Raw genomic sequence first — 17,172 nt, 5'->3', positions numbered from 1 at the left:
CGATATACCTGGCACACGGTTTAGGAACAACCAACATAACTACTGCCTATTCCTTAATTACCTACACAAGCGCAGGCGAGACGTTTTAGATCGAAGCGAAGTTCACTCTTTCTCGGGACAACGAAGCAAGCAGATCTTGAACGCCTAGATCTCAGCGGAACTAAGCTGCTCCTAGAGATTGGACACGCGTTATTAAGTTTAATTGTACGTTTGGTATATATTGTTTTTTCTGGTGTACATAAAGTAAGTTGAAATAATTATCGAACTATGATTATTGTGCTATCTCTTCACCATCCTCAACCCTAGGACTAGCGCTTATGAATCCACTTACTTGATTGAAACAATAGGGAGTAAACAAACTCGTTTTTTTTTAATTATGTGGAAAGAAACTAGAACCAGAACTATTGTAGTCGTTATAGATATTTTTGAATGTATAATGCAGCTTTGTAATAAAGTGACACAAGATCAAAACAGCCAACTTTATTTTTCTTCCAAAATCTAACCTAACCTAACCAAAATCCAAATAAACTTTCTTCAATAATACGTGTGAGCTTTACAGATTTTTAGTATTACCTGATTAGGTAACTTAGGTACTTAGTGAAATTTCAATTTGACTTAACAATAGACTAGAAGTTTTTTCAGAACAATTTGTGAATCCACTTTTTTATTTCATTTATTATTTATTAAAATGCATCTGTCAGTAAAACAAGTCACGAAAAAAATTTGTGTTAAACACAAATGAAATTGATACATATAGCATATAGATAAATTATAATTTGTACGTGCTGAATCATTGAGTCATCTTCAGTTATGATAAAGCCATAATGGCTTACAAAGCGCGTTAAGTGAAATTAGAAACACAAACATCTGAATAACAAGAAGATTCAAATCTTCGAACGAGTTAAATGGAAACTGGATATCGACTGAAGAAGATATCCAGTTACAATTTTTAACCATTTTAAGAAAGCACTTTTTAAATAAGTTTTTTATCAGTGACGGACAGACATCACTGTCACATTTCTTTACAAATAGTGCCATAATGATAATACGTTAGATTTTTATAATTCTAAGATCTACTATAATGAAACCTTTCATAGTTCTCAGAAGTTTCCGTAGAATTTTGTTCATACGTGGATGGTCCAAGAAATACCTGGCCCAACAAAAAAAAACACGAAAATTTTGCAAAAACTATATCTATTTTTCAATGTGCACTTTTTCCACGGTTATTCAACAAGTTCGATACCCTTTTGATAATAAGAATCGTCAAGCTTCTCAAAATAGCCGGCATCACCTCTTCTTTGTTCGAAAATCTTTGACTGCCGAACCATTTTTTTCAAGTCTGAGAATAGAAAATAATCCAATAATCCTAAATCTGGCGAATATGGTGACATGAGGTAGCAGTTCAAACTTTAATTAATTAATTTTGGCTATTGCAATAACGGATGTGTGTGCTGGTGCATTGTCTTGATGAAACAACACATTTTCCTTAGCCAAATCTGGCCATTTTTGCTTTATTTGCCCAAACGTTGCAATAAAATCGCATAATACTCGTCGCTGATAGTTTTGACTTTTCCAAGATAGTCAATGAAAATTCTCCCATGTGCATCTAAAAAAACCTTTGGAGTCAGTTCTCCCTTTTCAGTCTATTGTTTTGCTGTTCTTTTTTTTTTTCGGGTGTGATGTGATGGACACGTGTTTCATCGATGGTTATGAAACATTGCCAAACACTTGGTGTAGACATCTTCACGATGCTGTTTTTGTTCCATTGTGGCAGCTATTTTGCGCACAGCTTTCTCATCTTCAAATTTTCAGTTAATAGGCAATGTACAGCTCTTTTTTGAATTCCTACTATGTCTTGCTCGAGCACTTTCAGTCGACGATCAACCAGTACCGTTTTGTGGATTTTCTTTAACATTTCTGGAGTTGTCACCTCATTTGGTCGACCACTGCGATGTTTTTCAAGCAACTATAGGTCAGGCCAGGTACTTTTGGGTCTATCTTCGTAAAATCGAAAAATGGGAAAAGTAGTGACAAGGGTAAATGCTGCACCTACGGCAGCTAATATTCTGTTAAAGTTTCATGCATAGGTTGTCAAGCACCAACAGGCAAATGAAAGTGACTTATAGTTTCTTAATTGATGGTGGGTTTCTAGAGTATAGGAAAAATTACCTACAAGAAAGAGTCCGAGGAGTAGGAAGAATCGAGCAAATGCTTCCAGTTCAGAAGCCCTCGAAAATGTTTAGTGGTAGTAACTCTGAACATATATATTGAACATATATGGATGCAAATACGATACTTTTTCTTACTGGCTTGGACATTGTGGATTAAGGAATCACTTGATTGAGCTAGGATTACCAAAAATCATGCTGGTTCCCCGAACCACCTAGTTACACAATGAAATGACAATACAAACCAATGCAGACGATTGATTAGAATGTATATTTGTACACAATAAAACGTAGTTACTTGTAATCACAACAGTGATATACAAGGTGTCCCGAATAAGAACCAACATAAAGTAGACGCGTATAGGCGATTGTGGGTAATTTACTTCTATATCAAGTTGGATCTTTAATGAATTATAGAGCCTCAAAGTAGGGCATAAGATTTTTGAAAGAATGAATTAATTTACAGTCCTTTAACTTGAAAATACCAAATTTATTACACTGGATATGTTATGTTATTAGTGTTCGATTTTTGTAAAGGAAGAAGTAGAAGTAGCGTAGAAGAATATAGGAGGAGGTTTCCTTAAACAACGTAGTGTTTCATTATGCATAAACCAATATTCCAATCTCATTAGTATTGGTAAATCCTCAAATAGTATTATAAAGTAAATGATAGATTATTTTGGAGAAGCTCAAAGTTTTGCAAGTTAGCCGGTTTGGTAATAATTAGTCCAATCAAATAATGATCAATAAGCCCGAATAAAACATTTACTTTAGACTTACGTTGGAAATGTCGAGGAATTATTACATGAGGGTTTTCACCTGAATACTCATGATAGTTATACATATTTGTAATCACGAAACTTTGTGTAAAAAAAAATACCCACTATTTTAAATTATGCGAGAATATTATAGATATTTTAGATGTCTTCGTTTGAATTCGAATGTTTTTATGTACCTATAATGTTGCTGACTGATTTCATTTTAGTTTGTTATACTATAGATACAATCGCAATAGATGAAAAATATATTGAAACCATTAATTTAAAGAGGCCCAAATAACAAAATGATGTAAATTATTAAAGTAAAGGAGGTAATCTATCTAAATTGACAGATTACTTCATATAAGCCTGAACGTTAATTACTTGCATTGTGAATTGTCATCGTCAATGGATATTACAATTTTATAGCAAACTGCAATCTTTTGAATTCGAATGAAAGTACTGTTGAACAAGTTGAACAACTGTAAATAAAATGAGGACTCTCAATTAACTATTTCTTTTGAATCTAGCTACAAATATACTCAATCCGCACCTGACCTATATTAATTAGAGTATTGCAAAGTCATTTGACATTTTATTTCGAGTATGCGCACTAAGTAGCAAACTTTCGGGGGCTTTTCAATAAGTGCTTTGGTGAAGTGAAAAATATTGTTTATTGAATGTTTGTGTCTTATATGTGAGAAGTGAATTTCCAGATCCAAAAGATGGTGAGAATTTTTTTGCAATTCACTGATTGTTATCCAATTGTTCAATATTATTATAAATGATATTTGAATATGAAATTTGCAAATGATGCCATTTTATGCTGCGGAATTTTACAAATATAATGATTTTTACAAAAATAATTCAAATAGCATTAAATATTTCGAAAATAGAGCAGAAATTAAAAGTTTTGAATTTTCATTTTTGGTGAAGGGTAAAATATTCGATATATTATTATTTATTTTTTAATTTTACGTTTCATTTGTTTATTTGTTGAAGAATATTAATTTTAAGTAACATGGAGTAAAACTTTGGTCTTCAAAGGTAGACTTAAAAGTTTCACGCTACTAAATTAAAACCTCTCCTAAGGGTTGGAAGAATAAATTCTCACTAGATACTAAAACTGTTGATAATTTATCTAATTTTTTTCAAATTTGTTTCATTTGGTTTTACGATAATTCAATTATGTGGAAATGAGTTATTCTCATTTTCAAATTTTTTATCGAAAATTTGTAATTGTCAGAGCAAATTTCCCTTTCATTCATCAGATTGGCTGCTCAAGTTTTTCCGAAATAGGGTTCAAAACATGATTTTTAATAACATATTTTAATTTTTTTCCAATTAATAGCCAATTTTTTTTATATCTCAATAATTTTTACTTTTTTATTCTTCAATATCATTTTAAATGATTTATGAAATATCTTTTTTATTGTATCAACAAACATGAAGCACCTTTCATAACTAACGAATTTATTGATTCGTGGAGAACAAATAAACTTGAGCTTAGTTTTTGTCAAATATGTTCTGAATTCCAGAAAACTTCACTGTTATTTTTGGATATCTTTATACAAATTTTTCCGTTTCAAATTAATATTTCAATTGGTTTTTGTTTAGTTTCGCTATATATTGAACTGATAATTGCTAAAATAGCCTAAGATATTTGTTTTAATATTTTTCTCTTAAATCTTAAAGTCTATATATTAAGGTTCATTTTTAAATTCAGTACTGGATACTTTCATTTGGGGTGTTCCATGGTGAATTATAAATTTAATTCATTGCTACAACCACATATTTAAAAAAAAGTATCAATTATAGTAAAAAATTTATATCCATCTGCCTAAAAGGTATCGATATAAATAATTTTAAGGGGTTTTGTTGGCGTTAACATACAAAATTTCGTTCTAGTATCCATCATATACTTATTTAGTTGACGGTTTTTGCACGAATTTATGGACATCTGATTTCAAAGTAGGACAATAAAATTTTTCTCACTAGAACTTCTAAGCCTTGCTCATATTGAAGAAGAAGAACTTTTCGGACGCTACAACCTGAGTCAAGGTAGATCACGTATCAGCTAATTGCGGATATTAACGAAATTTAGATCACAGATTCCGAAATTTAAAATTTAAAATATGATCTAAAAGAACTTTTGATTTTTATTACTTTTTCTATAATATTTATTTAGTTGTATAAAAGATTCTTGATGTTCAATCAATGTTATTGAGCGGTTTTAACGATATACATAGATTTTGCTCTAAAGTTTAATACTAATAAGCTTGTTTTCCTGAAATGCAGTATAAATAAATGCCTTAAATCTTGGGAAGCCCCTCTCCACTTCCTAAATTATGTAAAAAATCATCTTAATAACATTTCTCTAATAAGTGGATTGGTTAGGAGGTCCATTTGCATGGCCACCACGTTCCCTTGAATTAAATCCAATGGAATTTTTTTGGGGATGTTTTAAAAGCTTGGTATATGCAACACCGGTAAACACAAGAAACGAAATGATCGATAAAAAAAGTTTCCATTGTGACGCTTTAATGCTTTAAGGCAGAATCTTGTAATGCTCTTCCATGTTCAAAGAAATATCCATCGTAGACTCTGGAAGTGTGGAGAAGTGCAAAGTTGATTGTGTTTTAATACCCTCCTGTACGTATTTTCAATAAATAATTACAATGTATGATAATTTTCTTCATAATGTCTCTTGATGGCGAACGGCTTCCTTGGTATGTGCAACGATCTAAAAATCTGCATATCTCCTAAACTATAAATTTTATCGAGTTGAACAAACTAAATTTTTGTTTAAAAATCGATTAAAAAATTCATTTTTGCTATCTTTAGATTTTACAGGTTGTCTATCTAAAAGTTACAGATTGCTAACCATTAGGCATGAGCCGGTCCTGGCTTTTTGGTAGTAGTATAGAATTGTTTATTCCGTCAAACAATTTCATAATGTATAATTTCTAAATATTTTTCAAGAGTTTGATTAAAAATTGACGTTTCGACTCAGTCTTCATAATAATTTGATAAATTCTTTATCAATCTCTCAAAAATTATTAAAAAAACTAATTTTAAAACAGAACACACCTAAAATCAAGATCATTTAGAAGCATTCTTATATAAAAGGTGTAAGAAATTAAAGAAATTTATACCGGCATGGTTAAAATAATACCAAACTACCATAACATTGAACTTATATATGGAACTGAAGCCAAACAGAGTCGGAAAAATTACGAAAATATCCTCCTCAAAACTGCAAAATAGAAAAACCAAAGAATTTTTCTATTACAAAAAAGATAAGTTGAAACCTACTTTCCCAAATTCAAAATAATCCCATATTAAATTAACAAATAGTCGCCTGGAGTATGAATATCAAAATCACGTTTTATCTAAATTTATTTTCCAAATCATACAACTATCTATTACCGAATCAACTACTCTAATAAGAAAATTAGAAAATGATTTAAAAAACATAACAATTAAAATAAAATTAAGTAATTCCTGTTAATATTTCACAAAAATTTGAAGAAGATCATATTTTGATAAAAACTGAAGTTAAGTCGAAACGTCAAATTTTATCTTCAAGAAATTATTAAAAAAAACTAATTTTAAAACAAAAGAGACCTAAAATAGAGAACATTTAGATGCATTAATATATCAAAAGCTCAGATTTTGTAACTTTAAAGTCCTATAACTATGAGATTTTTGTATGTCACATCATTATTTCCACGTCATGGAACACGCTGTATATTTTAATCGATTCTTATGCTATAATGCCACGATGGAAAAGCGTATTTGATATATCGGTCACATATAACTCCCTTTTCTACCCTGCTATGTACATAATCACTATTCAGAATTTGTTACAACTTATTTCAGGATCCAAATCAATGGATTCAGTAAAATCTGCTTCTAAAATATTAACTACTTGACTAAAATATTGAAACCTACAATTCTTTTCAATCACATATTTGAATTTTTGAAAAATAATGCCTCCCCTTGATATTTTCAACAGCTGTCTCAGATTGTTTTATCAGTTTTACGCTTCGGGTTAGTGATAAACTAGATTTATAATTGGTTCTTATTGAAGAAAGTTGTTTTATGTCTGCGTTTTCGAATTGCCCAACATCAGTTTTGGGGTTTGGGAAGATTCGTGAGACAATTCTGAAATTAAATCTTTTAGTTAACAAAAATTCTGGCAATAAAAAAATCGGGTTACAACCAGGTGCAACATCTTGTAATTAGAAGTTGAGGTGGAAGATAATTTTTCATTATAGAACTGAACCTTCAAAGATTCTCTTTCATGATTGAAATTAAATTATTCGCAAGAAGAAAATGTCTGCTAATCTCTTCAGCAACTTTAAGCATGGGCAACACATGTTACACGTATTAAGTTAGGGAAAATATTTTCAAATTTTGACCAGCTTTTCTTATGTACAATGCTACAACTGACAAAATGAGAAAAAAATTATCTCCAGGAACCGGTGTAGAAAGTATGAAGGTCCAATGAGTCTCTAGTACAAATCTGGCCACTGTCAGTGCATTTTAGCTTCAATTTTCTTAATTAACCTCGAATAGAAGACTACCTGGTTTGAGATTAGTTTTATGAAAACTGCAATAAATGTAATTGCTTCAGATGAATAAAATTGTTTTTGTCCTGAAACGCCTGCCAAAACTCTACATATTTCAAAATTTGTTCAATCTCAATTTTAAATAAATTAAATTAAATAAATTTCCTTCTTTGACGTATGTTACCGGCTTTTCTATTTTTTTCTTCCTATTATTGTTATTTGATATATTTTTGATGTTTTATATAACAGAAATTATTTATTGGTAAATATTAAACATAAATATTCACATAATCAAAGTTTTGTTTTGTATAACATATAATATCGCATACTTTGCAGATTCAATGATATGTCCAATCAAGTCAAGTAGTCAAAATAAAAATATCTTGTTTTGATTGTCATCAAATAGCTCACATAGCAATGGCCTTATCAAAAATTAGTAACATAAACATGAAACTCAGAGTATAAGCTTATCATTATTATTTACATTATTTATATCATTGGAATTTGCTGATAATTTTCAAGCCTTTTATATTAAATAACGAGAGTTGTCTGGAAAGTTTTCATTCTAACAAAGGAACAAGCATAAACATTTTCAGTTTTTCAACAAAGTCTCTTTTTGAGTCTTTACATTTTTCCAGTAATGCCTTAACTTTCATAATCCTTCCAAATAATAGTTGGCGTTATTATCCTCGGCATAACTTCTTCGTCTGATTAAAATCTCTACTCTACAAAGGAAAATATAAAGTAAGGTAACAGTATAAAGTTGCTGGAGGCAAGATCTGGTGAATAAGGTGGGTGGTGAACCAATTCAAAGTACAATTCATGAATTTTAACCATGGCGAGTATACAAAGGAGTGTTGTCCTTATGGAAAAGCACTTTCTTCTTCTTCGAATGCGGTCAATCCTGCTATTATTTTACATCTTTGTAGATAGGAAATATTTGCCTTTTTCGGAGCTGGTTCGCCCTTTGCAATCCACTATCTTGACTGTTTTTTCCGTTTCAAGAGTGTAGTGATGGATGCAGGTTTGATCTACAGTTACGAACGCATACAAAAATCTCTTAAACCTTCCATCTCCTTAACTTTAATCCAATGGTCGTCCAGTCGTCGTATGTTATCCACCATTTAGTGACTGAAAAAAATATGGATTTTTTGGTCGTCGGGAAGAGTGAAATTATAATAAAAACTAATTTATTCTCTGAATACTATTTTATAAATGATTGAAATTATATGGAAATTTAGTTCAGAAGTTTGTATAATATGTGAGTTCTTGAGTCACTGTCATTTTACAAGTGCCTCAATTACTCGTTTTATATACAAATTTTGTTAACAATCTTGTAAACTACAGAAGGATTCTAAGAAAAAATGTTTATTTGTGCTGTTGATTTTTTCTATTTACAAACATCGAAAAACATTTGAGGCAAATATAAAAATTTGTAAAACTTTAAATAAGCATTTGGCTGACGAAAATTCGATTCAAAATCTGTGTCGCCCTCGCCTAGCTAAATCAGTGTATTAATGCATCTACATGTTCTTGATTTTAGGTCTCTTCTGTTTTAAAATTAGTTTTTTTTTGATAATTTTTAAAAGAAAGATAAAATTTGAAGCTTCGACTTTTCTTTAAGTCTTCATCAAAATATGGTATTGACACTGATAATTTGCTTATTTATATTGATCTATAGATCACCTTCATCATGAACATCAAAATAAGAATAAAATAAAAATAAAAAATGTTCTAATAAGAAAAATTGATTTTACCTTAGTCCTCACATCTTAAATATGTGGCAGTACTTAATCAATTAAATTATTTGTTGTAATATTATGTATCAAGTGCCTTTTACTAATTGTGACGCTGTCTACATAGGGCGAACATCCTAGTATTTAGAAAATAGACTAAAAGGTAATCAATACGGTAAAATAAAATAAATTCAATTATGAAGATTCAAAAATCTAATACACGAAAAAGAGAATTTTTAGAAATGGTTTATATTCATGAAAACTAAAAAGCTATAAATGATAAAAAAGATCTAAATAATTCATAGCTCTATTTTGTAAATTCTAATGAAACTACAAATAATTAAATTGACTACTGCTACATATTTGAGATGTTAAGACTAAGGAAAAATATATTTTTCTTATCAGAACATTTGCTATTTTCATTTTATTCTTATTTAGATGTTCATGATGTATGTGATCTATTGATCAATATAAATACGCAAATTATCAGTGTCAATTCATATTTTGAAATGTCCGAACAGGTCGAAAACTCAAATTTAATCTTTCTTTCAAAAATTATTAGAAAAAACTAATTTTAAAACAGAAGAGACCTAAAATCAAGAACATTTAGATGCATTAATATATCAAAAGGTCTAAGAAATGAGAAATTATAGAAACCAGTGTATTTATAGTGATTTTTTATTACTAGCACTATACACATGTTGTATGTATGTTAATCAAATTCAGGAGTGACTATTTTTTATGATTATCTTATTCAGATTTTGAAACACTTTTAGTTTATTTTCCATGTTGTGTGTGGAGAATAAAAAATTTTTGTCCAAATTCTTTAAATCACAAAAAAATGTACCAAACAAAAACAATAACGTACCTATTGTCATGTTAAGTCATTGTCAAATATCATTTTTTGACAAATAATTCATAGCCAACTCACAATTAGGTATTAAATGATTAGATATAGGTACATTTTGTTTCACCATGTATAAGATTCAATAAAAAATGACAAAGTAAATAATATAAAGTATTTTATTGAAAAAAAATTTAACTTTGATATGGCACAATATTGTATATAATTTTAAAATGTGACGGATAATGATGGCTACATAAAAATATAAATTCAGGAGTGACTGTCATTTCCTTCTCTGTTTTTTTGTGATTATCTCATTTAGATTCTAAATCCCTTTTAATTTGAAGTTTTGAAGTTTATATATATATATATATATATATATATATATATATATATATATATATATATGTCTACTTAAGCTGGAACCATATGGAAAACTAGTTAATAGGTGGTTTTATGAAAAAAAGTTTTCCTTATAAAAAGTTCTGCATAGTCCAAAAGTTAAAATGCAGCCATCAGATTGTCAAAAAATTTGAATTTTGTGTGAGAGTGAAGTATCTTTTCACAATTCAGAAAAATGTTGTGAAGTAAAGTTGTTTTGAATTGAGAGTGATATCTAAATAAGCAATTACAGCCATTTATTAGGAAAATTAAATTATAATTAATTATTCTGTCTGGATACAATTTATCTCTCTTACCTGTTAAAAATATGATAACCTTTCTATTTATAATTGTTTTTGAAAAACAGAAATTTAAAAATCCATATAAAGAATATTTATCAAACAAACAAAACATAGTTAAATTTTAATTCGATGTTGTACAGCTTCGACATATCCACCTTCTATTTGTAAACATTTAATTGCTCCTTTGTCAAACTCTTGTATTACTTCACGTATCATATTTGGAGTAATATTTTGGCATTCTTCACATATAATCTTCTCTAAATGGTCTACATCATCAAATGGTCCTTGCTGGTAAACCTGCTGTTTTAACCCTATAAAAAAAGTCGAGGGGAATCAAATCAGCAGACCAGGGGGCCAAAAAATATCTGAATACCTGTGAATCACCTTCCCATTAAACATATTTTCAAGGAGTACTCTAACGTTTAATGTATGGATGGAAGCACTGTCTTGTTAGAAGCAAATTGTCATTAAGTTCTTATAACGGAAGGTCGTGCAAAAAAGTCACTTACTTGATTTCCTAATAATTGTGCGGCATTTAAGGAATAACGAAAAAAAAAAGGTCCAACTAATTTATTTTTGTGAACACCACACCATACGTTCGTTTTAAAAGAATGTTGGCTCCGAGTTTTTATTACAAAGTTTGGATTACTGTTAGACGACCAGCGACAATTTTGTGATGAGACGGTATGAAGAAAATGTTTTCTCAACGGAAAATATTATAGTTCCTGTAAAAAAGGGGTCTTCATCCAATTTTCCTTGGACCAGAGCGCAGAATTCGAAACGACTATCGTAATCCATTGGTAGTAACGTGTGTACAAATTGCGATTTGTATACATAATATTTATTACCTTTCAAAATATTTGCCACTGTATCTTTACTTACTGAAGTAGTTTGGATTGCAGATGACATTTTTTGGGTCTTCTACAACAGAGAGCATCACAAATTCAGTGTCTTCATTCGCAACCCATTTTCGGCATTTATTCTTTAATTTATTTTCTATACTTCCACTAGCCTTGAATTTATTTCAAATTTTTGTAAATGTTCAGTGCCTAATGTTTCTATACGGATGTCTATTATTAAAAATATTTACTGCCTCTCTGTGTGTTTTGTAATTGTGTACAAGAATTAACACAATTTCTATTTTTTCTTCGCGATTTAGTAAATTTGCCATTTTTATTGTAATGTTATGAATAACAACTTACTCTGATATTCACTATTGTATACTTCATGTCAGGGCATCCTAGATTGCGTTAAATTTTATTCTGAATTGTGAAAAGTTAGGTACTTTACTCTTGCACAAATTCAAATTTTTGACAAACCCCGCATACTGCCTTAAAAAATTGGAATCTGATGGTTACGTTTCAACTTTTGGACCATGCAGAACTTTTTATCAGGAATAAGTTTTTTTCATAAAACCACCAATAAAAAAGTTTTCCATGGTTCCAACTTAAGTAGTACTTTTGAATACATAAAATACAGGTTGATTTATTTGCAAAAATCCAAAAAACGATGTATTAGTATTTTGATTCTACCTTTATCAGATTCCATGAACATTAACGAAATAAATAATATAGTGTTTTATTGAAAAAAATATAACTTTGATATGGCACAGCATTGTGGAACACCCTGTGACATTTTTTGTGATTATCTTATTCAGATTCAGAAGTCCTTTAGTTTATTGTACCGGGTGTCCCAATAAGAATGGCTCTCGGCCATATCTCGAGAACCGTTTATAGTACAGCTTCGGGAAAATTTATAACAAAAGTGACCTCGAGAAAAACCTGGAAATTATTAACAGAGTTGTAGGTCCACCGCTAGAGGGCGTAAATCAATACCAAAAATTATAAAATGAATAATTTACAAATTTTGCCTAATTAAGATGCATTTAAACTATGATTATCGTATTCTTCGAGAAATTCAGCGTATATTTGATTCTACAGGTTTTAGTATATCTCTTCAAATAAGAAGTGGGGAGAGCGGGAACTTTATTATGAAAAATCGCCTGTAAGTCCAGTTCTACTTAACCTATCTATGCAAACTTGGTCTTTTTGAAGAGAGCTCCTTTCTACCAATGTAAGAGTTATAATTTCGAAACAACCTAATGAGTAACGTATACGCTAGAGGGCGCTATTTATTTATTTTTTTAAATCTAGCTAGCCTTGAAAAATGTTAAATGGAAACATACAGTTTTAGTTTAGGAATATAAAAGTATACCAAATTAGCAACAGAATAGCGAAAACCGCATGTCGATATCTTTTTCGTATTACGAGATATCTTAAGAAATGTGTAAATTTCAAGCATTTTCCTTTTAACATAAATTACTCCGGGTTGACTGAACGGATTTTAACATTTTTTGACTCCTCAAAATTGTCTTTCCTTGTTCTATTAATAAAAGTTACAATTATTATGTCACTATTACTTATGCTGTCACCGGGAAACTGCGTTAAAATCCGAAGGTGTACTATAAACGGTTCCCGAAGTATGGCCGAGAGCCATTCTTATTGGGACACCCGGTACATGTTTTCTGAAGACCATAAAAAAAATCGAATTATCTGGATTAACCTCATTGTTGCTGTACATTTAGTATCAAATTTTGTGCGTGGGGTAAGTTTTGGAGTCACTGTGATTTTACTAGTGACTTTTCATTATTTACTCTACTCACAGATTTTGTGATCGACCAAAGCAAGACTTTAAATCCCTCACAGTTTATTTCATTCATTATCATTGTGTGTGAGTTTGTAATTTGGAATTTCCCTGAATCAGCTGCTGGTAGCTCAAAATTTAATAAAAAAAAAAATAGAATCTCATAGCACATACAATTCGGAATTGATTTTACACTTACTTAAGTGATGTTTTCATACGTGAAAAATTCTATACCTCAATTTAAACATATCGTAATTTGTCTCTAGTTTTATGAAGACTAAAATCCCTTTACTTTCGTTTGATCATTCTCGCTTTGTTCATTGAAAGACATAGTGTATAGTACGGAGTACAATAAATATGAAATTCGTGTATTGTTAAGCGATTATTCGAAACAAAAGTTTAAAGCAGCCGTGGTATCAAGAAAAATATGAGAAATTGAAGCAGAAGATTCAGAGCCAACGGCAGAGCATTCGATAAATCGTTTTCACATCGAAGATTTCACGCTTGAAGATCGTTTGTACTCAGGTCATCCACTTGCGTGGGATATTGAGGTTACAAATGAAGCAGTAGAAAACTAACCTAGTACCAGCACTCGTCCATTAGCGGACTCCTTTGGACTTTCTAAAGATGTCATACTTCGCCATTTCAAATCATTAGGTAAGACCTATGGTTTTACCAGGAGCACAAAAAGTGTGTTGAATTTTGGTTAGAACCATTGAATACGATGGACTATACTTCGACTATTAATGAACGTTGGAAACTGACATTATTTATGAGACATCCTATATACAGTGTATATAACATTTGTCCCAAATACAAATCGAAAACTTCTTCGTTATCAACTTTATTCCATAAAAATCTTTAGCCTTCTGAAATCCCAAATGCACCATCAGTTTTTACGTATACAGGGTATGTCAAAAATATAAATTTTGTTGGAGAGACGTACCCTTATTATCGATTTTTTCAAAGGTTACTCGAGAGACTTACATTTTACATGAAAATAATGATTTTGAACTAGATATTCCTAAAAATTTTTTTTATAATAATATATTCATTACAATTAATTCATGAAAAGTGAAAACAATTATCCTGAGAAAAAAACTAATTCATTAGGGACTAATTATATACTTTCATCGTAAAAATTACGTCATAATATTACTTGAGTCCTTTTTGATATTTAAGAGAATGTTAGTCTTGTGGTATTTGAATGTGATTTAAAAGAACTACTACTTTCAAACACAATTACGAAAATTTCGAATTTGGAAAGAATTATTTATTTTTTAAGTTGCAAGGAAACATGACAGAAAACATTTGGATTAGAAGTGATCCTGTGTATCCAACATTTGAACGAAAATAGTAACAAATTAAAAATTGAACTAAAATCTATTACATTCCAAATTACATCAGCTCTTCATGAAGCTCAGTATTGATATTTGAATCAATACGTTGCTTGTGCAGAGCAGTTGTAGCTTGTGGTTCCATCTGCTAGTTTGTGATACAGCGAAATTTTCGATAATCTCATCTTTAATTTAAGGTTTTGTAGAATGGTCTTTTTGGGAGATTTCTAGAAATTCTACACGAGGCCACATAAAACTGAAGTATATTAAAAGTAATCTACTTATCCAGAAGTACAAATAATTTTTGGTTTAGCAAAGTTGGTATAAGTGGAAACATCTGGTTTGGTATTCATTGAAAATTTCAGTGACCATTTCATTGATTCAGTATTGAAATTTGAAACAAAACTGGATTGGTGCATGGTTATTGTGGTTTTTACAAAACTACTCACAGGATTAAAATATTTTGGTTAGTATTTACTTTTCTTGATAATAATAAAAAATATTACTTCAAGAACTTTTGGAAATTTCAACGAAAAGCGCTCTATTGGTATCTCAATGTTATTTTTTTCTGTACAGAGGAATTTCGGTTTCTTAAGCACAACTATATATTAAAATAAATCGACTTTGGCCACGGTCGATGTGTTTTTTACACATTTACTAGCATTTGAAAAGTAGTACACATCTCAGTAATAACTCATTTGAATCCTCATGAGCTCTACGTGTTTTTTTTTATCTGCAGAAGATCATGCATTTCCGCATAGGGTGTTGCGCTATGAAACTCATCATAGCCCCGTATCAATTAAGATATCCGCCTCTTCTTCCGAACTCCAACCTGGAACTTTTTGACATATTACTTTGGGTTGGGACCCTTCTTCCGTTCTTCGGGCTCGTACCTTACTTTCTTTCGCTGAAATCGCTGCCTTATCTAGGTTTGGTGTACATAACTGGAACGAAACCAGATATTCTCTTCTCTTAACATTTTCACCACGATTGTGTTCACCGTCCACTCTGCACTTCTGTTAGTCTTTTTTGAAAGTTTTGTATTCTAACGGCTTCGGCCCAACAACCGCACAGAACAAAAGTATGTTTGCTCATCAGCAATCGCCTTTCTCTCGTCAGCCTGCTTACAGTTTCTTAAGCTACAAGACGAATCTGCTCCTAGCTCAGCCCACGATCTATAATTATTTTAAGATACTTGGCTGTGCCTTTTGTTTAAAGTTGTTCATGTCCCATTCAAATGGGAGCAATTTTATTGAAACTCTTTCTTATAAGAATGGCAGCTTCGGTCTTGTTTAAAACCAACGATAGTACATGATTCTCCATCTATCTGTTGATCACCTGATTCAGTTTTAATTGAGCTAACTTCAGATCCCGAGCAGCAATAAGTGCCGCTAACTACTAGCAGTAACTCTTCGGGAAATTTTTGGAGCTATTGCCAAGTTATTTCATTTGATTTAGTGGTCACTAGACGTATTCTTACAAAAATAAAGCTACAAATGAGCTTCGAACTAAGATTAGTTTTATGGAAAATTTGGTGTGGTTTGGAATCATAATAAAACTAGAATTTATTTATTGTTAATATAATTATCTTCTATAGAAATATTTAGTGAACAACAGAAAAATAAAAATTTAGTGATCAAGCATACTGATTACATACTTTCTATTAGAGGGGTAAAATTTCGTGAATGTCAATTCAGAGCCCCTCATCCAACATTACAAATGTTTCAATCAGATGTGAGAAGCTGAAAAAAGCATAGGCCGACTGTTTACAGGTATTAAATAGAGTAACATACGGTTGTGATCAAATTCTTCAAATGATTGTTGAACCTACACCAAATTCTGATATTGATTGATATGTGTTTGACAGACGGACTTAATATCTAATTCCAATAATTAGAAATTAGTAGATATCATATAATACAATAAAAGAGAAAGAAAGAACAGTTAATCAAAATTCTAGGGATAAAGTTATAATCTTTCATTTCTGTATAGTCCAAAAGTGTCAAATGAATATTTTTTTTCATATTGCATGGATTTTTGGCAAGACCGCACCGTTCTCTGAATTTTAAGAAAACGGTCCATTATTTGCCATACATAATTAACCATTTCAAGGGTGTCGCCATTATGAATTAATCGTATAAGAGGTAACTGAAATGGTGACAATATTTTTTTATAAATATTTAAGTGTCCCAAAGTTCTTCATAAATTACTCACAGTTTGTCATTATGTAGTTTTTTAAATAAAAGTTGCGTGGCTATTTGTGAATTTTGAAGTTTATGAGAAAGTGAAACAGAAAGGAACAAATTCCAAACTAAGCGAAATATTCGGCCTGAACCTCTCATTTGTTTCATGTGTCTTGTATAAGTTTCCAGAATGCGCACCAACCAGCAGAGCCTGATGAGCCAATCAACAATCAGACGTATCCAAAG

This window comes from Diorhabda carinulata, chromosome 1 (genome assembly GCF_026250575.1).
Source record: "Diorhabda carinulata isolate Delta chromosome 1, icDioCari1.1, whole genome shotgun sequence".
In the NCBI taxonomy this organism is placed as follows: Eukaryota; Metazoa; Arthropoda; class Insecta; order Coleoptera; family Chrysomelidae; genus Diorhabda; species Diorhabda carinulata.
The sequence above is the reverse complement of the archived record's forward strand: the minus strand, read 5'-3'. Positions refer to the sequence as shown.